Raw genomic sequence first — 25838 nt, 5'->3', positions numbered from 1 at the left:
AACCCCCCCCACCAAGTTAACAGCCTCCCCACGCCACCCCCACATTTATAGTTTGTTTGTAAATCTAGATGTAAATCGGATCCTCTAATGCTGTCACCTATTTACTAAATCCAAAAAATAAATGGATTCATATATGGAATATAAGATGTAAAGAAATGACTTCTGGGACTGAATGTGTTAAACCATTAGCCTTCAGAGCAAACGGGTGGAAATTTAACAACTAAGTATTTGCATCAAAAAATATAAAACTGCATTTGTAATGGAAGAATAAACAAATGTAAATATTTGTAACTTAGTTTAATGTTTTTTTAATGATTTCTACATGTTATAGTTTAAATTCTTTTTACACTTTATGTGTTTACATGACATTTATTGTTTGCATTTTTTGCTAAACGTTTTTTTCAATAGCTCATACAAGGATAATTAGGGAAATCGTAAAAGACTTAAAGGATTATTTTCAGAGACTCAGCTTTGATTCTGACAACATATTGTTTGTATGTATGTATGTATAAATAAACTATTATGTAATTGGCAAGTGTTGTGTTTGTAAGCTTTTAAGACTTGCATTAATAACCCGTAGAACTTCAACTATTCATCATCTGATGGATGGATAATTGGATGCTAACGATTTCACTACTAATTGCGATAGTCTTCTAATCATACCTTTTTAAAACTATGAAGTCAAAAATAAATTAAAATACAACAGACATTGAAGCCCACACATACTGTAGGGGCACAACCTCACAGAGACACTGATGCAATAAGTGAGGGATATTAGAAGAGTCTTTTGTTTAGTTCAAATCAGTGTTTGATGTTGCAGCTTCAATCAGGCCAGGAAGTTGGGATGGAGTGATGTGAGAGAAATGGAGATGAGGGAAGTGTCACAAAGTGTTGTTTGTCTGCTGCCACAGCTTGTTATGTGTTCATTTGAGTCACGCTATATTAGAGAGCCGCTGTGTGTGTGTGTCAAACCCAGTCTTATGTAATAACCAGATGCTCAGCTGGGGACTTGAATGGATCCCATGTTCCACACAGGTTTTTGAGAAACCACTCGAAAAAATAATACTAACAAACTGTTTGTGTCTTCGTACTTCACGCAGTTGTACCTTACTTTGATGATGATATTGACATATTGGGTAGACAGTACTAATTTCTCTGAGGCCAGACCCTAATGAAATAGGGATGTGTCTAGAATGGCTTTTATACAAAAAACAAATTCTCTATGTACATGTTTGCAAGTGTTGTTATTATTATATGATAAACAGTATCTGGATTCAAATCTAACGAAGAAACAAGTTTGGATGACTTAGTTATATCTGTAGTGTAATGAAATTAATAAATCATTTGCGTTCTTAAGCTGTGGGATTTGTATCAATACGAATTCAAATAAATAATAATAAGAATATTCCCATGGCGTGGAACAAATCAAAAAGTGTATGTGATGAAATACAAAGATCTTCTAGTTTCAATTTACCCACAATTTACGTACTCAGTGTGAAACCTGGTCCGGTTATACACACAGAAATTGAAGAAAGACAAACCCAGAGTCTCATTGAATTGAATTGTTCTACACAGACAGATTATAACACAGCACACACTATGGCTTTATGCAGCATCATCAAACACAATTGATTTCACAAAACCAAAAAAGATTTGACCTGTTTGCCAGAAAGATAATTTGATGAATCCGGCTGAATATGTTTTTGTAAAATAACAACAGCATCAATTCACAGTTCACAGTTCACAGCAGGGTAAGTAGGACAGACGTGTAAGTAAGAATTGTTTTAAACAATTATTTTTATGGATCTTTTTGAACAACAAATATCTGATGAAGGTCGATGAAATCATGGAAGAGCTGGGGCACAGAATCTAGAAAACGCTATTGAAAGGAACTCTGATATATAAAAAATAAAAGAGGAAACGGTAGTTATTGTCTCAGGAGAAACCAAAGTACTGATAGGGGACATATACCATTGAAGATCCTGAACCAAGCGGTGTTCCGTGTTCACTAAATTGGAAATGATTTGTGCTTGATGAGCCAAAGGTACTGCTTGTAATAATCCATAGTGAAGTTTCCTTTTATGTAGTGAGCTTTGATTTTATGTCAGTGATCATTCAAAGTTGGATTGTGGCTGCGAATGAAACATCTCCGTTATGGCATGTTAACAGCTGCCCACTGCATTTGTTTTTGACTTATGGACTTTATTACAGGTCAATTACATAGGAATAAAAAAGAATCCCTGCGGGCTTCTGTGTGAGCTTATAAGACTAAATTAAATATAGGACTTAAATAAAAGTGTCAGGATAGTATAGGGCTTTTTGATAGAGCTGCTTTATGGTGGTTCTGCTGTCTACTATGAAGTTGTGTTTATGGTTGACTTGTCCCGGCAGCCGCCCTGTTCTAGGATGTCAGCACAGTTAATGTTGAGGGTCAGGGCCTGTTAGAGGATGATTACTTCCACACGGAGATTGGCGTGTACTTGGCTCACAATTGAAGGGATTATTACGGTGGTGAAAGGAGGAAGGGTGAGGACATTTACAGTACAAACCTCCCAACTCTCTCTCTCCCCCTCTTTACCGATACTGCATTAATCTGCTTAAGCTGTCAACATGACCTAAAACTGAGGCTGTGCAGGAGTGCAGAGAGGAGGAAAGAACTCTTACAAAGTAGACCACATTCTGGAAAATGTTAGTACAGCTCACCAGGCTGGTAACTGTGTTGTTGCATAGTTAGCCGGGCACAATTCAGGTAGTGATTTGACAAAACTGCCCAGCTCGGATGTTTCACCTAAATCACGACCCAGATCTTCGCCTCCCTTTTATTTTTCACCTTTGTGAAAAACTTCATGGACTTTTACCTTCACTCATTAGTCAAATCGGCTCACAATCGCAACAGGAGGCATTAATGGCGTAATAGAGGTGAGATTTAAAGAATCTTGCATGTATGAGCCGTGGGATTTAAATGCCTTTAACACAGTGAGGATGTGTGAAACGGGGAGAGGGGAATGAGATGCGGAATGAGTGTCATGTCAGCGAGAGGAATGTTCATGATCCTGAGCTTTACAGGAGAGAATTATTACACCATTGCCTCCACCTGTTATTCTGTGTGTCTGTAAAATGACAGATGATGTAATCACAACAGACCCCACCTAATGATTCCAGCCCCCCCAAAAAGAAGAGCTATGGTTTTGGGTGTATTACTACTACACTGCGACTTCCTCAATAGGGATTTGGCAGCTACCCTGCAGCACAGCCGTCATGTTGATGGGCTGTCGGTCCAAATGCACCAGCTGTGGAAGTCCAACTATCACTCAATCACTCTGGGGGGACGATGGGGGAGGATAAGGCACGGAGTTAAAAAGAAGCAATTAAAGAAAAGAATTAAAAGAAAGTGGCAGAGAGGAACGATGGGGGAGGCTGAGGTGTGAGGAGGTGGTTGGGAAGACAGGAAGGGGAGATGGCCCATGGAGGAGGCAAAGGGCTGATGGATCCAAGAAGCATAGGAGGAGGATAAGTAGATGTATAACAGAACCAAAAAGATGTGAGCTGCAGGAAAAACTGTAGGGTGAGGTAAAGTGAGGAAGAAATTTAAACAGATGAGTGTAAGGCAGAGGGTGAGCTTTGGGGAAGAGACAGGCTGAAGACTGATGGCAGTGAATGTGATAACAAGTAGGAGTGAAAGGTGAAGGAGTGATTTCTAAAAAAACAGACAAGGAGGCGAGGTGAAAGAAAAAGCGAGAGCTCAACAGTGGAATGATGGAGAGGATGAAGGGAAAGGGGTGAAAGGGATAGAGCGGAAAGGAGGAGAAGATGATGTCAAACATGTTTTAGGTCGATTCCTCAGCCGGCAGGATCAATACCACTGCAATCAGTCTTGTAATAGCAACAGCAGTATGCAGTGACACAAAATGCAGTACACTATATTTAGCAGACGGGATTTGCTGACAGACTCTCTGTACCTGCTAAAGCACAAACAGTCGGCCTCCAGCTTTGACTGCAGTTAACATTGCTCACTGAACTACACAAAATGTCAAAATAAACAGAGTGAAGGACGACGTGGTCGACCTTTGAAATGAAACACACATCATTACTGTGGATCTTCGGCAACCTACTGACCGACCTGCCCGTCTGTTTATTTAACAGTTCATCCACTGCCTCTCTCTCGTTCACTCTCCCTTTCCTCCCTCTCTCCTTCCTCTTTTTCTCCCCTCCTGGATAAATGTAACTAACAATATGTTAGGTGACAACTCTTCAGCGTATCATCTGTCCCCAGGGTGGATTTGTGCTGCACTGCATAAGATTTAGATCAATGGAGATGAGCTTGACTTGTCTATGTAGTAGAGAGAGCTCTTCACACTGGCTGGAGATAAATCTGCACTGAGACAAGAGGTCATTGGCTGTTTAAAAACGTAATCACTTCACACGATCACATTCTGTTGTTGGTGTCAATACATCCATTGAGCAGAGTCTTTAGCTTTAACTGAGCTGTCTTATTTTGGCAGAAAGGGAAAAAAATGCAGTAGTATTTTCCATTCCTAAATGTGTCAAAAGAGTGACACAGGGTACTTGGTAACTATGGATGTACAGATACCATTACCATTACCAAGTATTAGTGAAGGGAGTCGGGACTAGTGAGTAACCGCATTTAAATGCTCATATATACTTGTATCTGTGTATAAAAAATGGTAACAGGACAACCCTGTTGGTATCATTCCCATTCTGTGCATGTCTCCCCTGTGCTGTATATTTTAATATTTGACTACCCCCGGGGAGTCACTAACAGGTTTGTATTAAGGGCAATTAGATGACATAAAACATTTAATAACAAGGAATAATTGAGTTTGTGATGAAGGTGAATGTGGTAAATATGACAGTGCTGTAGTGTGCCAGGGTTCCAGCTAATCTGTCAGGATATGTTTTGGTTTTCGCTCTTCCCTCCCCTGTCCTGTCTCGTCCCATCTGTTCCCTCTGCAACTTGGAGGGACCTTACACGCTCCATTCGGCTACAGATCAAGACAGCTGCATCATCACCAAATGTCATTTACCAGCATTTCCCATAACAGGTTCTTCATGTAGCCACATGTGCATGTGTGTGGCTGGCTGCGTCTCGTGATAGTTGAACCGGCTCCAAAAGATGCCACATTTCGTCTGGATCTTTTGGTGTAATTAGATCTCATGTATATGTCATGTGTGTGCTCAGCAGATTACATATGCTCTTTGCGTGAGAGGGGAAGAAGGTGGAGTCCGTGTTGTGTTGGTGAAACGCTTTAATCAGAGATGGTGGTACTTAATTCCCCCTTAATCATCACGAGCTGTCAGCAGAGAAGAGGATAATAACATACGATCCCCTTCTCCAGTCCCATCTACTTCAGCCACTTGTTTGGATGCTGTGTGAGTGCATTGGCAATTACTCCTCTGCCTGAAGAAACAGAAAAGTATAGCCAGTGACACTGCCAGCACAAATTCTGCTCCATTGGTCCCTCCCCCTCAATTCAGACCTTGTTAACACCTTCATCCAACCACCACACGGCCTGACCTAGGACCCCCCTGTGGACCAGAGGGAGTAGAGCGCAGGTTTACCTTCAATGGTTTACACGTTAATTCCTTTCAGAGTTTGAGTCAGCCAGTGGAGCCGGAGCAGAGTTAAGCCCTTGCTCTGCTTACATCAAAGAGGACAGGCCACCATCACCTTTGCCAGAGAGGCTGGTGGGTTGCGGCAGAGAGGAGGAAGGCTGTCATATATTCCTTTTATCGCTGGGAATTTTACGGTTCAGACCTGTGATTCTGAGGGGAATTTTATTGGCTGACCGAAGATGGGCAGCTTCAATTCAAAAGTTGAGCTGTCTCATCACTTCTCAAAAAGAGAGAGAGAGAGTGAGGGATAGAGAGAATGGGACTGGGGGGTTTGGCCCATTTGTGCCAAACTTACCTTTCTTTACTTTAGAGGCACATTCTATCATCTTGACAGCTTATTGTTTATAAATCCTGTTTTGTACATGTTGATTTATGCACGGCTGTTGCTTTCCACTCAGCCTTGCATTTTTAATTGAACACTTCTCCACGGGGGCAGAGAATTAAAAAAACACAATTAATCAGCTTGTTTTAAGGTCACGGAGGTTCCGTCACTGGCTATTACTGTTTGGTTTTTTTGTTAATATCAAGTATGTCATTGTGATTCCAATGCCCGGCCAACAAAACCTGCTTTTGGTGCTAATAAAGGGATGCTGTTCACACCAGGTATTCAACGCTTGTATGCCCTGTGAGGGATATTTCAAATTGATGACATAGGCACAACATTATGCGTCACGCATCAATAAGGGTGTAAACCTGCAGTTACGTTGAATTAATGAAACACGCTCTCCAGAGATTATTCATATTCTGTTTTAATTATGAGAAGGTCTCGTTGCACGATAAGCTCCTTATCTGACTGCGAGCATCAGTTTATTTCTAAATGAGCCACTGATAAGCAGGCAAACACACGCACATGTCCGTGCACATTAAGCTGTTACTGTGCTCACTAAAGCACACAGATCCAACATTGTAATGTGAGGTAATGTACTGTGATAAAGCAGCTGCTAGTAATTTTTTTTGTAAGTCTGCGTCTCAGCTGTTGCCATTTAAAAAAAGAAATGGACAAAAATGACCTTTAATTCAAGGCATCGTACTTCAGCGTGCGATTAATAACCTCAGCGTGATTGATTGTTTCCCACACGTATTAATGAGATGTACTACAAAATCACGGCTTTGTTACACTATAGGAAGATAATGCACTTAACCCCTCATTTATAAAGCCAAAGGACAATGAACGACAGCGCAAAGGAAGACACGTTGACGTTGATCAAAATTTGACTTCATTAAATGGGACTTTAACTTCCTCCATGCATCACCATCTCAGCCCAGAGATTGGAAGTCTGGGTGGTCTTTTTCTATCCCTTAAGCCCAGATAAGAACAAGCCAAAACAATAGCAAAAACAAAATGTCCAGAGACATTTCAGGAGGATCGTGTGGATCCACAGATACTGTACTCATAAAGTTAATCCCAAAGTGGTGGACCATGAACTATGTTTTCTTTCTTAGTCTGTGCTGGATTTCCTTTTTCTTTTCAGTAGATTGAGATCTGTCTTGAGGAAACCTCCTCAGTTTTACTGTTAGCTATGTTAGTGAAAACATGGAAACCCCACAGACGTGTTAATAAATGTTTGGGTTAAAACACTTTCTGAAAATTGGATATTTAAATAATACATTGGGAATTGGATGCAACCCAACTATAGTTTGAACATTATATTGAAAAAAAAAAAAAAAAGAAAACACCTCTGACTTTACTGCAGTGTAATGTGTTGATCTGGGGCCGACAGTAAAAGCCAGTCACACTCCAGGGAGCAATAACAGGTTATTGTCACTATCCTCAGAAAACAAGACAGCCATGAGCTGATGACCCACATTTGCTTAGTATTGTAAACACATTGGTGTCATTGATTTCCTGTTCAACCATAGAACTGCAAATAAAACCAAAGCCTACTTCAGTGCTCTGTGTGAGAACATATTCATAGTAAATATTAAAGGTGCTGGATTCTGTTCCTGGGAGGAGCTGTCCAATGTGCTGGTTTCTATTATGGAACAGGCTGTGCCCAAAAAAATACTGCATTATTTTATTTTTAGTTCCTCTCTCTCTCTCTCTCTCTCTCTCTCTCTCTCTCTCTCTCTCTCCACTGCAGACATACTACTGTCTTTCTTTCTTCGTCCTATTCCTCCTACGGACACAGGCTCAGCAACATGACATGAAAATTGGTCACATTAAAAGAGCATTCTACTGAAAATGTTTGTTAAAAAGCATGAAATCCTCCAACTCTATGTGAAGGATAAGAGGCACTAAGCCAGTCTGTGACGTCGCTGTGCTGTACACACAGACCAATTAAGACACAGAGATAGAGATGCAGCTGGGGATGCGAAACACTGCAAGGTCTGTGACAGTGTGCAGAGATTTGTATAAAGAGGGAATAATAATTTCAACAAATTAAGATGTGAAATTTTCATTTAACGGATAAACAAGAAGGAGACGGAATGAGCGAAAGTTGAGAGCGAACCGGAACGGAAAGTGGTTAGAAGTTTGGCCCAATAACTATCAGTCTTCCTGCAGAGGGAAGGCGGGTCATTGAAGAGAATGCTGCTGCTTTTAGAATATATAAGCACAGCTGTCGCCTACAGCTAAAGCAGAACGATTACAGCTTAACTCTGTAACATCTGCCGCTCCCAGGCCGGGCAGAGCCGAGTGCTGGAAAATATGTTAGAGACAGAAATTACAAACAAGGGTTGGAGCAGGGCAGGGGTCCTCTACGCTGTGTCATGGTGCTCATCTATTTGTGTCACGTCATGCGGGGATCTGTGTTGGTGTTGTGCTTAGCAGAAGCTTCAAACCCACATGCACATTCATGCTTATTTCCCTGAAGGGGCTGGTGGAATGAAGGGAGACTCAAGGAGAGAGAGAGAGAGAGAAAGGGAGAAGGAGCAGTAAAACAGAGACAGATGGGGAGAATATCTTGCACCACCGACCTGAGAACTGATGGGACGTGAGCGTGCATGCATGAGTATGTACGTGGATGTGCGTAAGCGTATTTGTGTGCGAAAAACAGCGGTTTGGCCTCATTAGGGGCTTGTTTGGGTAGGACAGAGAAACGCTGCCATGAGAAAGAGGATCAAGGGGGAGTTAAGAGGGAGCTTGAAGTGCAGCGGGGATTGAAGTCAGATTGAAGGCAAGTTTCTGCAAGGACTGCAAAGACAGCGCTTCAAAGTAATGCAAGAGAACCAAATTTAATGGGTGCCTTCATATGGAAGAGATCAGTCTGTTACCGTGACTAAAAGTCTTTTGGGATAGAGGGAGCTGCGAAGATCAATATTTGAAAATAAATTAAGTCCAGCACAGTGAAGGCATAAAATACAGAGTACCACCTGAATGGGTCTGATGTATACATGTAAATGGATGATGCTAGAATGCCAAAAAACATTACATTAAAGCATTAAAGTGACAGAAACTCTTTACCAGAGGAAGACAGCAGAACTGTTTTGTTATACTAGAACAAACTGGTTGGTTGAGACTATAAAAACGAAACAGCAGGGTACTCAAAGACAAACAATTGATGTTTTTTTTTATACAAGCATGGCAGCAAGAGAGAAAAATAATCAAGGACCAAAATTAGGAAAATATATTGATTTTCAAAGCAACGGAGAAATCATTTAAGGCGAGGAAATAGTTTTTTTTAATATTTCATTTGTTCAGTAGAATTGACTATGAAGATAAGTAAGGTATCAATAAAATCTGGCACAATTTTCCGGGGACCATTAACATGAGCCACTCGTTTTCTGCAAAACATTAAAGGAACTGAGTGATGGGCACATCCTCTATTTTTGGCATCTGGTGATTAATAATATGCTGATAGTTGTTCAGTAATGACTTCAATCTTAGTGTAATGCAGGAGCATTAGTCAAGCACTACTTTACACAACCTCACGTGTGCTAGAAAAGGCAGAGGTTTTAGTCCTGCTGCTGGAATAACAAAAAAAAAAAAAAAAAAAAAAAGATGCAGTTTCAACAACAGAAAAACATGTCAAAGTCAGCCTGAGAGTTTTATTTGTGCCAGTGTTTGCTTTCAGCTTCAAGTTTTGTGGGCTTGTCACGAGTTCCTTATTTCACTCTCACATCCCAGAGTGTGCTGCAGACAGAGACACCTCAGGAGCAGGTCAGCTGGCAGTGAAATAGTACATGTTTTTAAATGTCTTATCTCGAGATAGTTCCCGATTTTGTGATGACTTGGCGACTGTACACATTATGATACCTTTTATTGGGAACAAGACTGAGAACTGGAGTCCTGTAATCTTTGTCAGCGAGGCTAAATAGACCGTGAATTAAAAAACCGCAGTGAGAAAAGGAGAAATATGGAGCAGAATTGATGAGGTGTAAAAGAAAATAGGGCTGCGGTGGCTTTGATGTTTTTTGCAGAGCATCGCTGACAGCTATGCTGCAACGGGACTGAGAAATGTTCCCAATATTTAAGATTTAAATGTGAATGTGAATGTAGAGGATCTTTGAGTCTGTGCAGCTGTTATTATGAAGGAAATAAATTACAAAAAAGAAATATTTACAGAGAGCTGTCTATGCTTCGGTGTGTAGGACTTTTAGATTTACATTATTTTGGCCTAGATTTCGTTTCGTCTTATAGGTATAATAAAAACTGTCGCTGATGAACACTCTTCCTTTTCTTTTTTAAACCTTTCGCAACACTGTTTACTCGGGAATTTTATTTAACGTCACCCGTTACCCCCCCCCCCCCCCACCTCTTTTCTGTTTCTTATTGATCCCTCTTTCTTATTATAAAAATGATGAAAAAAGGTCTGGTTCGTATCTCTCTTGAGAGAATTACTAATATCAAAAAGTTAAAAGCTGCTGAAATACCAAGCCAAAAAAGATCCAGCAGGAAATTCACAGTATTCACAGCTTGTATAATTCAACTGCGTTGGTCACAGGGGAGCTCGCCGGCTACTTCGTGGGCCTTTGTGGTCTGGCACTTTAAACTACACTACATTTTAACACCTGCTATTTGCCTTTTGTTACCAAGGCCTGTTTCCATTATAGCAACGACTCTGTCAGCACTCTGCTCCCAGCCGGGTCCAGTCAAGGCCCACCAATCATCTGGTTATATTTAGATTTGGGAGAAAAAGAGAGTAAATGTTTAATTTGGGTCATGTTACCATCTCTGGGAAAGAGGAGCAATCTGTTCCACTTGTGGGAATAAAAATACTAGGAACAAACAGGAACACACGCACATACACTCACACGGTACTTGCAACATGCAGCCGAACTGAAAAATGAATTTGGAAAGGTAATAATTATATATGATATGAGCATGTTACGAATTACTGCATGTAAGTACATTATACAATCAATACACATGTAACAGGCGTTTCATCTAAACAAAAAGAATTAAGGAAAATCTGTTGAGGTTTATTTCCATCATTTCAGAGAGCACTGGTTGTTGCTGTGCCAAAATAGCTGCAGGGTTTGAACAGCTGCCAGCGCTGTTAGTGTATGCTGTGTTTGTATGTGTGTGTGTGTGTGTGCGTTTGAAACAGTGTGGTTCACAGATGTTTAACTTTGCTCATCTTTCTGGACCTGACTGAATCCACCTTATATAACTGTGTAACTGTATTTTTTTTTCACACTCTTCTATTTCTAGCCCCTTTGTCTGATGTAGGTGGGTTTTATCGATGGAAGAAGAATTGTCCTAAAATGTAAGACACATGTAAGGGATGACGATTAGGTGCACGGTCAGAAGAAAAGAGGAGAAATAAATACCATTTACAGAAAGTTTGTGATTACCTGGCATTCAAAAGCCTATTCAATCAGGGACTGAAATCAGTGAGGAATAAGAAAATGTGCCTTTGAAATTAAAAAAAAAAATCCGCTCGGTGCAGGCACAAAGGGGCAATGAGTGGCCTTTTTAACTAAAAACTGAATTGATCTTTTCAGTTTTTGCCATGTGTTTTATAGTTGTCCTTACACTTGCCCGTTGACTGGAGGTTAGCAACAATGAGAAACAGATTCACACATCATAAGAAGTGGTTTATAATAGGGATGTCCGATAGTATCGGCTGACCTGTGGGTCAATCCTTGTAAGGGTCATGGCTGAAGCTTGGACCAATCCCAGCAGTCATCAGGTGAAGCAGTGATCCACTGGACAGTTCATTGGTCACATGGAGACTTCTATAAAAAAATAAATAAATAAAACACAAAAATTTGAGTCCACTCTGAGTTAAGAAGTTTGGTTTTATGTCAGAGTTTGACTCATGGGGAAAAAAACCTCAAGTCCGGTCTGAATCAAGTGTTCAGTGTTTAAAGCCAAACCCTCAGTCATGGCAGAAGTTTAAACTAGAGTGCGGTTTAAATCCCCAAAGTTGTGAGAGTCAGGCTAAGTCACTGAAGCAAAGTTAAAGTTTAATGCCCTGGATAAGAAGTCACTGAAAAAAAATACCAACGTCCAAGATCCAAGATGAGTCTTCAACTTGAATAGTGCAGCGCCGGCCATGTTTGATAAACATGCTTTAAAATGAATTATAACCCATTTAAAACACATTCCACAGGGGCTGAAAGGCGTCCCGAAGAAAAAGAAAAAGTTAATTTTCCCATCAGGTTTCAAACAACACTTCCAAAACTGACTGCTGAGCTGATTTGACCTGACAGCTAAAAGCCTTACAGTTTCAGTCAAATACTTAGATTTACATGCAAAAGTGATTTACTCCACACCTTTGGGCGATGTTAAAAGTTGAATCCGCGATATCACATCAGGCCTGTAATCCTATAAAAACACTAGCAGGGAAGAGGCACCGAAAACCAAACCCTCCAAACCCTTCCAAACCCTCGGAGAAAGAGATTGTTCAGCTGTCACATCCATCAGAGGGTTATTCCATTTCCAAGGATCAACAGTAAGGAATGTAATCACAATGTTAGCGCCCCTACCCTAATGAAAAATAGCTCTTTTCCAATACAGTAATATTGGCTATTTAACGCTTTTGTGCGAGATGCTTTCTCATCATCTTTTAGTCTCCTTTGCCTGAAGCTTCACATTAAATCATTTTCCTATAAAACACACACACACAGACACACACACACACATACAGACACACTCTAATCCCCCTCCATTGTCCCAGACCACATCTCTTTCCATGCAGCCCTCAACAGAAAGTATTTATGCAAAACAGTGCACAGACAGACATTTACACACATCACACTTTCATGCACAGGTGCGCGTGCGCTACCACTTTTGCTCCAATTGCATCTTGGTCGCCAATTGCTAAAATGGTTTTACACGACGTATCACAAACAGCGCATGGTAATTTAAAACGTGCCTGAAATAAAAGCTTTTCCATCAAATGATAATTTTTGCTTTTTTTCTCCTTTTTTTTTTAATTCTCCCTTTTATTGTTAGACACATGCACACTCAATCCACAATCAGACACACTCAAGCACAGCGGCACATCGACAATGACAGACTCCGGGTAGCAGTAATCAAAAAACCTGCCTGAACCGGAAAGGATAAGACAGCTGTGGCAGCACATTACAGAAGTACAGCACACTCATTTGTAAATAGCCTGCAGAGACATATTGAAAAGTGTGAGGTCTGCACAGACACACACGCGGCATGTGCTGTGCAGGTGTGTAGTTTGACCTGAAAAGAGGCAAATATTCATGAATTGAAATATATTTTACAAAAGGCTGAGGGGCTCTGGACCAACTTTCATTTCTCTCTCAGAGCTGAAAACAAGGACATTTATATGAGGAATGATGTTTGGGTGAGCAAAGTTGATTTTCATGTCATGAAATTTCACTTGTAGATGCTTCTAGAAGCTCCTCAGAGGAACACGTACTCTCAAAGAGCAAAACATCGGGGGCATCTTTCAGATTTTAAGCAGCAGTCAATTTTAATTATCATAAGCCTATAACTGAAACCCATCTGTTTCTGTTTATCTGAAATTTGCATGTTCTGTTGAACGTAGTAATTGATTTTTAATAAGGTAACTCCATAAAAGATAATGGTGTTTGCCTGGGTTCACCCCATCGGTGAGCTTGTTGAGATCGTCCTTAATGTGTTTTGCGCGTTTACAGCCACGTAGCAGCTGTGACTTGATAAATACACCAGGATCAGTGTCAGTGTGTCAGCCCTGTACCTTTTTTAGTGCATCACCAGATCACACTCTGGAAATTCGCCCTATTACTGCTGACAAACGTAAGTCATATCTAAATTTCTCCCACACCAAAGCAGACTCAGCTGCTGCAGCCGAATGCTTTTCCTCCTTCATCTTTTTCTCACCGCTGTCAGATGTTACATCTGTGACAAACCTCTCCCGTTGTCATATCTGTCATGTCTCAGCCGTTGACCACACCAGAGTGGTTCCACCACCGTGAGTCACAGCCTTCATCCACAGCCTCGCTCACCGGAAAAAGGCGAAGGAATAACAAGAAAAAGGCAAATTCAGCTTTAACATGGCCATGTCCTACTTCTTAGGCAGTCGCTGTCACACACACCCTTAAGCTGTCGAATAAGCACAGTCCCCTTCTCCCAGAGATGTTGAGCATTCGACGCCTGAAAACATACCGTCCATTTACTGACATTAGCGGATCCACCTTTTAGAACAACAACAACAAAAAAAAAACAAGGCTGGAAAAACAGAAAAAAAATGTCATATGCTTTTTGTTTCCAGCGTGTCCATGGGAATAGAAATGATTTGAAGGAAAAGGTCAAGTGCACTCCAAAGGCAGAGGCCTGTGTGTGCGTGCGTCCCGCTGTTTGTTAAAACACTGTCACTGATTCTCCACCGAGCAGTGCCAACATTGGGCTGTGAAACAGTAATAAAGGAATGTGAAATGTTGAAAACTGAGATTTTTTTTTAAATTAAAGTTTAAACTGACACCAACTGACCGTGAATTACAGATAAAATTATCTGTCCATGAAGCAAAACAACAAAACTGTCAGGAAGATCGCTGCAGATCAAGGATAATATTGACTGTTGAATCTGCAGGAGACGCAGAAAACTGTTCTCAAAACAATACTACAGGTACTACACAGGGGAGCTGCATTGGTCACTACAGTTCATCCTGCCATGAAACAGCATTGGAAATTAATAAACAAATCCCACCAGGGAGTGAAGTTAAATCCATTACATCTTTGTCCTGTTCCCAACGACACAGGCTCACAATGTTGTCAAAAAGCAAAAATGTACAACGAAAGTGAACCTGTCTGTAAAGAGGGTTTGTGGTAAAAGTGGAGGAAAGCTCCTGCTTTACCAGGATTCACTGCTCCCACAGATTCTTTCAGGGTTTAGCAGACACTCCGACGCTTCAATGTGAACCAGGATATTTTTGCAATATTTTAAAAAAGCAAAAAGAGTCTCAAAGAACTAGTTGTGTCAGAACTGATTGAGTCTGGTATCTGGGGGCCACAGTGCATAGCAGTTTTTTATCAGCAGCAGTCAGAGCAAGTTTGGAGGCTGATGCTCGGATGAATAACACCATCAATCTGCATTAACCCCAGTCTACGGCATAAACTTTCACATTAAAGTCTGCATACGGCCGTCTTCTTATAGTCTGTAGAAATACTCCATTGACCGATCAATGCTCGACTCGAATGTCGATGAGTTTAGAAAACGCACAGACCGTATATATATATATATATATAAAATACTTTACTGTGTGTGAAAACGCCTACATACACAAGTGCACAAAAGGTTAAGGTTTTATGCGTTTAATGTCAAATTCTTCCCTTGCATTTTATTCCTTAGACCTTCTGAATACACAATATGTTTGGATTTTTTCACTTTTCTTGGGTTACGTCAGTGAAAATGCTGGATTTTTTTTAAAACTGCGACCATTGCTGTTAGTGAGAAATCACAATTTAGTCAAATAATGGCTACAATTATTGCATTATAACTAGAGACAGCAAATGTGTCCAGAATATAAAATGCCCAGTGGATAACTTACACCCCGATAACGTGATGGATTTAATATTCTAGCATTTAATATTATATATAATTACTTTTAATTATAACTTATATTTGACTATATTATCTAACATTGATTACCTTTTTGAAATGATAATTATGATCAACTAACTATTACCATGTCATAATAACAGCCTATTGTGACATTTAAAGGCAGATGCCTTTCAACCTAATGAGTTTTGAGCTGTTTAAACCATGGTTTCCACAACAAACATATGATTGTGCTTATAAATATAAATCACATTTTTATTATTAATTTTAATTTTAAAGTTAATGTGTTATTGATTATAATAAAATCTTAATTTATGTGTACTACTGTAGTGTACTGTGCTGTATTCGTCTGCACAGTAAACCCATAAATCAGTTGCTCACTGGCTGTACTGGTTTTTTTTTTAAAGTAGCTGTTGCATAAATATTACCTGCAGCACAGATCTCTCCAAGTAAACCAGGAATGAAACATTAAACATTATGGATTACAACTGTGAGAAGAAAAAAATGCCTTTAACTTTTAAATAAATGTCACAGTTTCTGTTCTTTTCTTTTTTTTTCTACCATTTTACCATTTCTCTGCTTCATGGGGTGCAGGTAGATGAGAGACAGACAGAAAAAAAAAGGACAACATTTAGCGCGTTGAAAAAAAAAAAAATCAGACACTGAGAGCCTTGAGCTCCACTTGGCAAGGTTTTCCCTGAAACTGCAGAAGCTGTTTTTGTACATCACAAATACCTTTCAATTTTCCTTCAAAGTTTTGTTCCGACAGATGGATGAAATATTTAGCAGTTGAGGAGCATACAGGAATGCATTCACAGTTGGAATAAAAAAAGAAAAAAAATCTCTCTCTCTCAATATATATAAATATATATATAAATATTTGCAGACGATGTCAAAGTACGTCAACCAGGCACCTCATCAGCATCCCACAGTACTCTGCTAAAAGACCACTGCTGTTTGTGCAGATAAGTGGCATGACATCGGGCCCCCCAAGTGCACATGGCTTTAAGGCAGAGGCACAGTTCTTTTCCTTTGCTGCAGTGCAGCTGAAATAGTTCTAAAATTTCAGTAAGTGGCCCGGTGGTAGCTGAGACTCCAGAACACTTTGTGAACACTTACAGAGAGCTTGCCACAACTTCTAAACAAGAGGTTTGAGCAGCCCAGCTTGATGGAAGAGTAAAAAGAAAAACTACACTGCTTATTCTGTACATAAATTACAAACGAAACATCACAGAGACCAACAGGAGAAATAGAAAAAACGTTCTGAACAGGATTAACAGACTCTCCTCCATCGCTTTCAGGACTGAAAATGTCACTGCCGCTGCGACGCTCTCCGCGGCTAGATCTCCCCTGATCCTGTTGTCATGATGCAGCATGCCAAATGGTTCAGAGAATGACTTATGGATTCGACTTAAGCCTAACATGTTGATTTGATTCACAGCATGGCGACAGCCCTCGCTGAATACAAACCGCTTCTGACAGAGCATATGAAGCTCTGTTCTGTTTTGTTTACGTCGTCTTCTGCAGGGTTGGACAAATCAGCAGTGAAAAGCAGAAGTCTGTGTACGCTCACAGGCCTCTGGAATCACACATTGTCTTATGTTTAGCAGTTTCCAGCCACCGACGTGCCTGAAGCATTTGCCACACAGTCAGGTGGTTCGGTGCTGTGTAGTGAACACAGGTATTTGGCTCTTCTCATCGTCTGCATTAGCATATATTTGTGCTCCTGTGCCGTCTTCTCTTTATTTTAAATTCATCGCCAGGTTCTCATACCATAGCTTTTCAGCGAACAGTGCAATAATGTGCGATGGTAATGTGAGGATTTAGCATTTCACCCACAGACGGAGCTCATTGTGCCAAGTGACAGCTGAAACCTCTGGCCAACAATATTTCAGTACAGGTGTACGTGCTAATTCGACAGCGTTGCTTGGTACTGCACAAAGTGAGTGTTGCAAAAATAATTCTGAATTCATTATCCACATTCTACTCATGAGAGCAGAGCCATAATTACTCATCAACATGGCAGCAGAATGTTCCTTATGAATCATCGGTGTTCTGCAACCGGTTCTCTTTGTCAAAGCAGCCATTAAGTAGTTTGACACTTTTATGTCACCATGTGAGAAAACACGTTCCCTGGTCCAAATGTTCCTGTTTCACGACCATTCATCAGGTCTGTGAAGTGTTTGAACTGCTGCACTGCAGCTCTCAACTCTGTTGACTTCATGTTTCTCCCAGGTCTGTGGAAGTCACGTCACTAAACTGTGATCTTTGGGTTTTCAAACCCTGTCAAGCACATCTGATCAAAGCCTTCAGCTGGAAATCACTACTTTTCAAATGAAATGAGTCATTTGTAGAATAATCAAAGACAACAGTTGTAACTGTGCAGTTGGAAGTCTATTAACCCTTGGGTTGTCCTTTAGGTCTAGGTGGTCAAAAGTTCAAACCAAAGCAGCAGGACATCATGCAAGCTAAATGACAAAACACAACCGATTCATAAGTAACAAAACAAGACAATGGAAAATAAAATCTGCTCATCTAGGGATGACAAAAAAATTGATGTTTTGCAACTGGAACTGAAGTAAAATTAAAACAGTTCTATTGACAACATTGAGACCAAGTTACACGTCGTGGAAAGTTATAAAATTGTCAGTTAAAATTAACAGTGAACACAACATGATGACAGACCGGCAAATAAGGGAATTTATTTATGAGACTTTGGTTCACCAAGGTTTGCCAATGCACTCAGGCTTCAGTCAGGATGAAAATTACTCCTTGAGAAATGTTTTCTTTCCAATGATTAAGACCAGATTGAGCCAATTTCTCCACATGGACTGACTAAATTAAACATTCAGTCACTTTCAACAACATTGTCCAGGCTTCTCACTGCAGGCACTGCCTCAAAAAACACATTGAGTGTCACTGATCTGTTTTTGTAAAATACAGTGACGCAAAAATTAGCCATGAAGTCCAAGTTTATCTCTTTAAGCCTTGTAAGTAGTGAAACTGCCTAATTCATCCGTCTTTGGTGACAGTGCAGTTAAAAGACCCAATAACATGTTAATAACATGTTAATATCAGGAACCACCACAACAGCTTTGGTTTTTTATTTAAATCTACATCTAGACAAAGACAGATTTACAAACGCTAAAACCCGTCCCTTGCACAGTATGCAGGGAACAATACTGAAACTCCAAAATATAACTTTGAAAGTCTTTCAGCGTGGATCTGTCAAAAGGCTTCCAGTCGGATCCACCATAAGAAACACATAAATGAAGACAAATGGAATAAATGGACTGTATGTGTTACTTTTTTCATCTCAGTTTCTTCTCACTGTAAAAACTGTCACAGATGATTTCCTCAGAGACCCTGTTGGCTCAGCCGGCAAAAACGTTTACCATGTACCAGTGATATCTGGATTTTATATCCTGGCTGCAATATTTGTCATCTGTCATTTTGCAGCCTTATGTTTTTCTTTTTCTTTCTTTCTATTCAAACTGCCTGAATCAAAAATAAAGTAAATCATCTTAAAAAAAAAAAAAAAAAGTCCTTATATATAGTCCTTATATCCTGGCACCATGTGCTGCTCCTCCGCCAGTTATTATCTAGGACTAAATAAACTATCACTTCCAACATTCTAGCAAAGTGCTGAAGTCTTTCTCCTCTTCTGCTCTCTATTGCTGTCATGCTCCACAAGGACAGTGCATTTACTACTGTCAATGCTGCTGCAAGTGCTGACCTTTTTAAGTCTATTTCCATCCTGTGGATCTGTTTTTTCCCCCCCTTGTCCCAGTGGTTAGTGTTCACGCCCAATGGAGAACAACAGAGCCCATGAACGAGGAGATAACAGATCTCACCCCGTGCCTTTATTTTCTCCCTTTGTTAATAATTTTAGCTCAAATACGTTCACTGTTGACTAACAAAGGTCTCAGAGGTAAACTTTGACCCACATGATGTAAGGAAGACCTAACTTTTCTTTCTGTAATTGTGAGCCAAGCAGAGCCCACGAGGTTACGGCATCACCACAATTACATAACACAAAAAGGTATAGCATGTACCACATGTACACCTAAGGAAATAATGTCAGCTGATAATAAAAACATGTTCATGTATATACTGTACATATAAACATATACTAGTGGACTGGCTGTTCAACAGCATATGACCTTGACAGCCAGAGTGTGGCTGTGTGGTGAAAGAAACAAATTGATGCCGAGGAACATGTTTCAGCTTGACAAGAGTCGTTATTGACGAACTCAGACAGCCTCAAGTCTGGGCATTGGTCTGAGCTTTACATCGAGGATTATAGGTTTTATTCCTGGTCAGCGTAGACACACTTACAAAACCAGTCAATAGAAAGACTGTTTTTTGTCTTGTTCATCCAGTTTTGCTAAGGTCGTATTCCATCCACATTAGAAATAAATGCTTCAAAGAGAATTTCTTATCTCTGTTGTTGCTGCTGTAACACCAGACATCGATCCGTCTCAGGTGACAACAGGACACACCAAACACCCTGGCTTTGTCTGACATAATTCAAGATCACATCATAATATAACTATATTCAATCAACTTCATCATTTATTTAATAATCACACTAGTAATTAGGAGACCACTTGGTCTACATATAAGTCTATATATAAGTATAATTCCTGTTAATCCCTAAAAGGTTTCCTTGCTGTGGTGAGAGTTAGTCACCTGTATCCTACCTGACTGTAATTTCACTCTTTTATATGTTAAAATAAGACTTCCTGTATTATAGCACTTTAGTCCATTAACTTTTCTTCTCTGCTTCCTTCCTTTCTTTCTTTTTTTTTCCCACCATTACCTTCCAGACTTCACCTTCTTCCCACCCTGCTCTTACATTGTTCTCATTGTTGCCATTCAGCTCTAAGCTCTCAGGTATAGACTCATTATACCGCAGAGGGCTTCTTGCACTAAGCACTGTTTCACCGAGTTGCTGGGGTGCTCTCAGTACCACCACCTGCCGCCGTAGTCTCGTTCCAGTCTCTGTCTGGTGACCCAGTTTTTTTAGCATTGCAGCTGCAATCAGATATCAGATAAACACCTGAAACTGTGGCGGCAGAGCTGAGCCTCTGCGTCCACCTTTCTGCATTCTGTTTCGTTTGTGAGCAGCAAACAAAATCCAGAAAGATTTTTAATAACATCTACAGTATTATATCATGCTTCGCTGTGTCTCATTTCAAAAGCTTTCTGTATTCTTGACGCTCGGTGTCTTGCTACCTTTTTTTTTTATCCCCTTATCTAATCTAATCTTATCTAATCACCCTGCATCGTTCTTCTATCTGGCGCTCCTGCATCTCCCCAGACTAACTCCCCCCTTTCTCTCTTTCAACACACACAGGCACCTCCCTTTGCCTCCTCAATCACTCTGCTTGCTATGCTGCTCACACACACCTGTCTAATTACAGTGCAAAGGAAGAAAAAAAGGCAGGAGAAAGAACAAGACACACTCTCTGTATCACTGAAAGCCTCTGGTCTGATTTACCACCTCTTCCTCTCATCTTCCCACACATGCATTGGAAAATGCAAACACTCTCAGCGCTGTGCTCTGTGCAAATATTGTCCAGATGGGCGGAGAAGTTAGAGACATGAGCTGGTGTCATCAGCAGATCTACGTAATTGCTAGGGTTTTAAAAAAAAAACAAAACAAATGGGAAAACAGTGATGGAGCGATGGTGTCTTGGCTGACTCTTCTCTGGTATGAAGAATGGCTTAGACTTGAAACGTCACCTTGTGGGTGACAAATAGACTTTTTGGAAACAACAACTGGTGTGCAGACACTTCCCTGCCTCCAGTCTGAAGCTGGAAAGGGAGCAGGGCTTGTCTCAATTCTCTCGACAAACTTGAAGAAAACTGACAGCTTAGAAAATATAGACAAATTCAGTTCAGCTTTCAATCACACAACCAAAGGTACTTGAACTTCAGTGTTGATAACAGGCCTCAAACTGTGTCCAACGCACTGTTACTGCCTTTTGAGCTGAAAGGAGTGAGCGCTAGCAGCTCGATTAGCGCGGTCTTTGTCTCACACGGGAGACCTCAATTAATTTAGGCTGCTTGGCCAGGGGCTGGTTGCTGTGCCATTTGGTGATCAAATCACACTGGTGCTTTCATAACCTCTGTTCTTCGTACTGCTGCTGTTACGCTACATTTAGCTCAATCGACGGCTGTTATTTGTGTTTTGTAGCCTCTGTGGTGGCTATTAACAGACGTGACTAACAAGGCTAATCATTGGGTTTACCTGTGAGTCCAGATGCTGTAAGGAGGGACAACAACCTGTTCAGAGAAAAAGCAAAGGCTTCATCATTGTAGTGTTTTTTTTTTTTTTTTACTAAAAGAACCCGAGCATCACCTGGCGTTTGGCCTCTACATTTTTCATCACAAGGATCATAGAAGACAGACTGCAGTTGTACAGAGTATTTCAAATCATATCTTCTCGTGTGAGTGGTGTGCCAGCAGACCCTTTCCAAAACATAAAAATATCAAACCTTCTGATTTATTGACGTGCACTAAATTCAGGTAAAGCACACATTTTCGACATGACCTTTATTTTCTTTCTTTAAAAATGAAATGTGACGACAGCGTGAGATTTTTATGTGAATATACTGGATCTTTTTTTTCGTGTGACAGTGTATTGATCCGACTGAGGCGCTGGATGCCAAATACAGCCCATGTAGAAAAGGCATCCCATTTACCCTCTGCACGATCACAATGGTACCTAAGAGCCAGCAACAAATTTAAATCAACAAACCTCATGTCAGTAACTTTAAGCAGCCCACAAATAGTGTCTGGAACACCTCATGACCTACAAACAAAAGTCTAGCACCACATCGTGTAGATCAACCACTGGTTCAGCCTGTTGCTTAAAGTGTTTTATGTAATAACGACCGCATTTGTTCACACAATTTAAGAAAAAAGCAATCAGGATTGTATTTACGTCATCATCTTGTCAGTGCCTCGCTCTCTCCTTATATCTTTTTTTAACAATTGCAGTGAGTCAAGCTGATCGCCTGCCTCCTCACTGCATATTCATAGACTATGACAATATAATTGGGGGAAAAAACTGACATGTTAGTTAATAGTAGAGAGAGCAGCAAATGTTTAAACCTCACACTCAATAGAGTTCCACCTTTAAACTACAGTAGGAACAACAAAGTGTTGACAGACATTTCAGCCTACTGACAATGAAACAAATGCTTATTAAAAAAGAAATCCAACCCTAAGCTAACGACATCATGTGCAGTGATGCACAGAAACAGCTCTGATTTGCTTATTGTTGTCCCAGAGTTTGGACGTCTGATCTTTAGTTAGCTGAAAATTAAAAACAAAACACCAACCACTGGGTCATAAACTAAACCAAAACTGGACTTCAGTTGTTTGTGCTTTAAAGAGCAACAGTAAACAGTGTGATGTTGGTTAGAGGAAACTAACAAAGAGGGCAACAGTCTCTAAAACAAGCCGAATGACGGGGAAGCTCAAATCTGTCATAATAATGAGCCACTGTTGTACACACAGTGCAGTGGTGTGAATGCTTAGTCTCTCAAGTTTCTGTTTAGTCGGTGAAGCCTCCTGTTTGTCTCAAGATTTTATTCAAGGCCTTTGTTGTCAGTAGGATCTATGTTTTAGGTCACATCTTGGAGATTATGATTAATCAATCACCTTCCACATAGCTATGGTCAGAGTTGCCTGGAAGGTCAGGCGTTCGATGTCCTGGTCAACTAATCTATGTACTACAGTGTTTCCCAGTAATTGCAGACAACATTCTAAGAGTTTGAGGTGTTTGAGTGTTTTGTTTTTTTGGGGGCAGTGGCAGTAACTGAGCCCCATCCACCAACCCCCACACTCTGTCCCTGTCAAAATTCGTGATTCCAGGTGGTTTCTTGTGGCTGTGTCAGCAGTTTATGAATAACAATGATGGATGTGTGACAGAAGAAGCACAGCATGTAGATGTTGTATGAATACTTAATTGAATGGGTGTGAATGGGTGGACAGCATATTCCGTGACGGGCAGTGATGTGTCATTGGGACCACAAAAGTGCTAGACAAACCATTTACCCCAACTCTGTTAGATTATCACGACATGTGTGTTCTGTGTGTGTGTGTGTGTGTTAGGATTACTTTGAGTTGGCAGAAGTGCTGAAGATGAAGGTTAGGGTTGAGCTAATAGTTGTTAAAGGCCCCAGTGTTTGTCTTGTCCTTGTCAACATGAAATACCCCCGATCGCTCTCTCCCTGGCTCTGGCTGTGTTATTGCTGTGGGTCTCGGTCATGTGCTCACCTCTGAAAGCCGGATTCGTGTGTAGCCACCGCAGCAGATCATTGGGAAATTTAATTACCCGTCTGAAAGCTCTTTCAATCACACAGATTACCCACCCTGCGTGCACATCGCTGTGTTATGCGGATGGGTTTCAATGGGTGTGCGTGCGTTTTCAGGCACATGCAGCCAGTGCCTATGGTCGGGTTAGCACTGGCTACCCACTGAGCACCAATCCTGGAAGCCCACAGAGACAGCAGGCGGGGAGAAGGAACATTTTTTGATGGTTTTCTCTCCTCACACCAGTAAGATGGAGATGGCTGGATGGTATATTTGATCAGTTTCCATCACACAGAGAGACTTCCCTTGAAGGAAATCAAAAGAAAATCAAACCTTTGAGACTTCATCTCCAGATTATACTTTGTTTATTACTGGTGGTGAAAATACCCAAAAGAACAGTGTTTTTGCAAATAAAAAGGCCTCAATGTTCTCCAAGTATGCAGTTGGATGGATGAATAAAAAAAAAATTGCATTGAGGTTACTGTAAATTCATTAATGAATCACACATTTGTAATTTGACATGAATTAATTTCAGCTCACTGCAAAGGTTATTACCAAGCCCCTCCATGACATCACAGCCATATTGCCTCAAATATGTAGAAACCTACACTAACTGCTGCAAAACTGCTATTTTTTAATGAAGTAAAAAATTAAAATTACAAATCAGCCTTTTAACCCAATATGGCACAAATGAATACATTGAAAATTAAATACATGTGCATTTCTACCACACAACTGCAACAGCTTTCAGCTGCCTCAAGGGGACACTACCACTACTTTGGTATACTGTATGGATCCAGGCTGAAAAAGTCGAGAAGTTTTGGCAATTTTTTTTGTAAATGTATTAAAATCAGACTCTCCACTCCAAGTGTGACAGCCACTGCAGCAGAGAAAAAGTGTTCCCCAGCCTCCAGAGTTAAGGCAGAATTCAGGCTGGTGAAATGATGCAGTTGTTTTGTTTGTCTTCATTATTAGATATTGGTGGCAAATGTCCAACCAATATGTACGCAAAAACAGAAGCGGGGGCTATTTACCTTCTCAGCATTGGAAATTGAAGGAGTGATGAGACTGTGCATGACAACAACATGTCAACACAGAATATCATAAATTATGAGTCATCTAATTTAAGGTGCGAGGAGTAATCCTTCAGTGTCTGCTTTGTTTACCAGTGTTGTTGACATTATTCATTTCCAATAGAAGCCCCTATTTATTATCTATGTGTAGTTGTTTTCAAGGCATACACACACATACACACATATATTTACTATGAACTGATATTTTTTCATTCTTCTGTTTGTTTTTGCCTTATTGTCTATAAGGTCTTATTCATCTTGCGTTCATTTATCAACAATGTCTGAGGTTTCACCACCACTGAGGTTTATAAGGTGCAGGTAGTCAATCAATAACACAGCCACAGTATATAATCAGATCCATCTGTAATAATACAGAACACTGCCAATACAATGCAATCAAAACAAAGCACAAATCTGTGCCTGTTGTTTCTTAGAACACAAAAATCAGACCTACTGTAGTTTTTTAGGTGTAATTATTTTTTGGATGTACAAACAAAGAACAAAGAATTAAAATGTATATATATATATATATATATATACCTGTGCTACTGGGCTCTAGCTTTCCAACAGCAAGCTGTGTCATAGCAAAAGTTCCCATTTAATGCAGGTCCATGTGTCCAAGCATAATTTCTCCCTACCACATTGGAAGTGCAACTGGGCCTAGACAGGGTAGCTGTGAAAAACAGCACACACGATTCAGTTCATTTTCATCCTCATTAAATCGTTCAGGAAGCCCTCTAGCCCTGTAAAGGAGCATCTACAGTCATTATATTTCTCCATCCAGCTACACAGACATTTTTATTTGTACACCGTAAATATCCTTCTGTGTAAAAGTTACAAATAAGAGAAAACGCTAAAGAAAAACCTCCTCTCTGACTTCATTTTACCCGGGTAATATTTT

The 25838-nt window shown here is 40.3% G+C and overlaps 1 protein-coding gene and 1 long non-coding RNA gene across 2 annotated transcripts in view; one reads left to right on the top strand and one right to left on the bottom strand.

The window, feature by feature from the left end:
• LOC112488603 (uncharacterized) overlaps nt 1-25838 on the bottom strand; it is an 83914-nt gene that overhangs the window by 11852 nt on the left and 46224 nt on the right. Inside the window, exon 2 of the long non-coding RNA XR_003052840.1 lies at nt 11648-11754. This is a non-coding gene — a long non-coding RNA (uncharacterized LOC112488603). The remainder of the gene's footprint in view (nt 1-11647; nt 11755-25838) is intronic.
• Nucleotides 1-25838, top strand: part of rtn4rl1a (reticulon 4 receptor-like 1a) — a 75671-nt gene that overhangs the window by 11977 nt on the left and 37856 nt on the right.

The sequence above is a fragment of the Cynoglossus semilaevis genome, chromosome 19 (assembly GCF_000523025.1).
Source record: "Cynoglossus semilaevis isolate Cse_v1.0 chromosome 19, Cse_v1.0, whole genome shotgun sequence".
Taxonomy (NCBI): domain Eukaryota; kingdom Metazoa; phylum Chordata; class Actinopteri; order Pleuronectiformes; family Cynoglossidae; genus Cynoglossus; species Cynoglossus semilaevis.
This window is presented reverse-complemented; position numbering and strand designations above follow the sequence as displayed.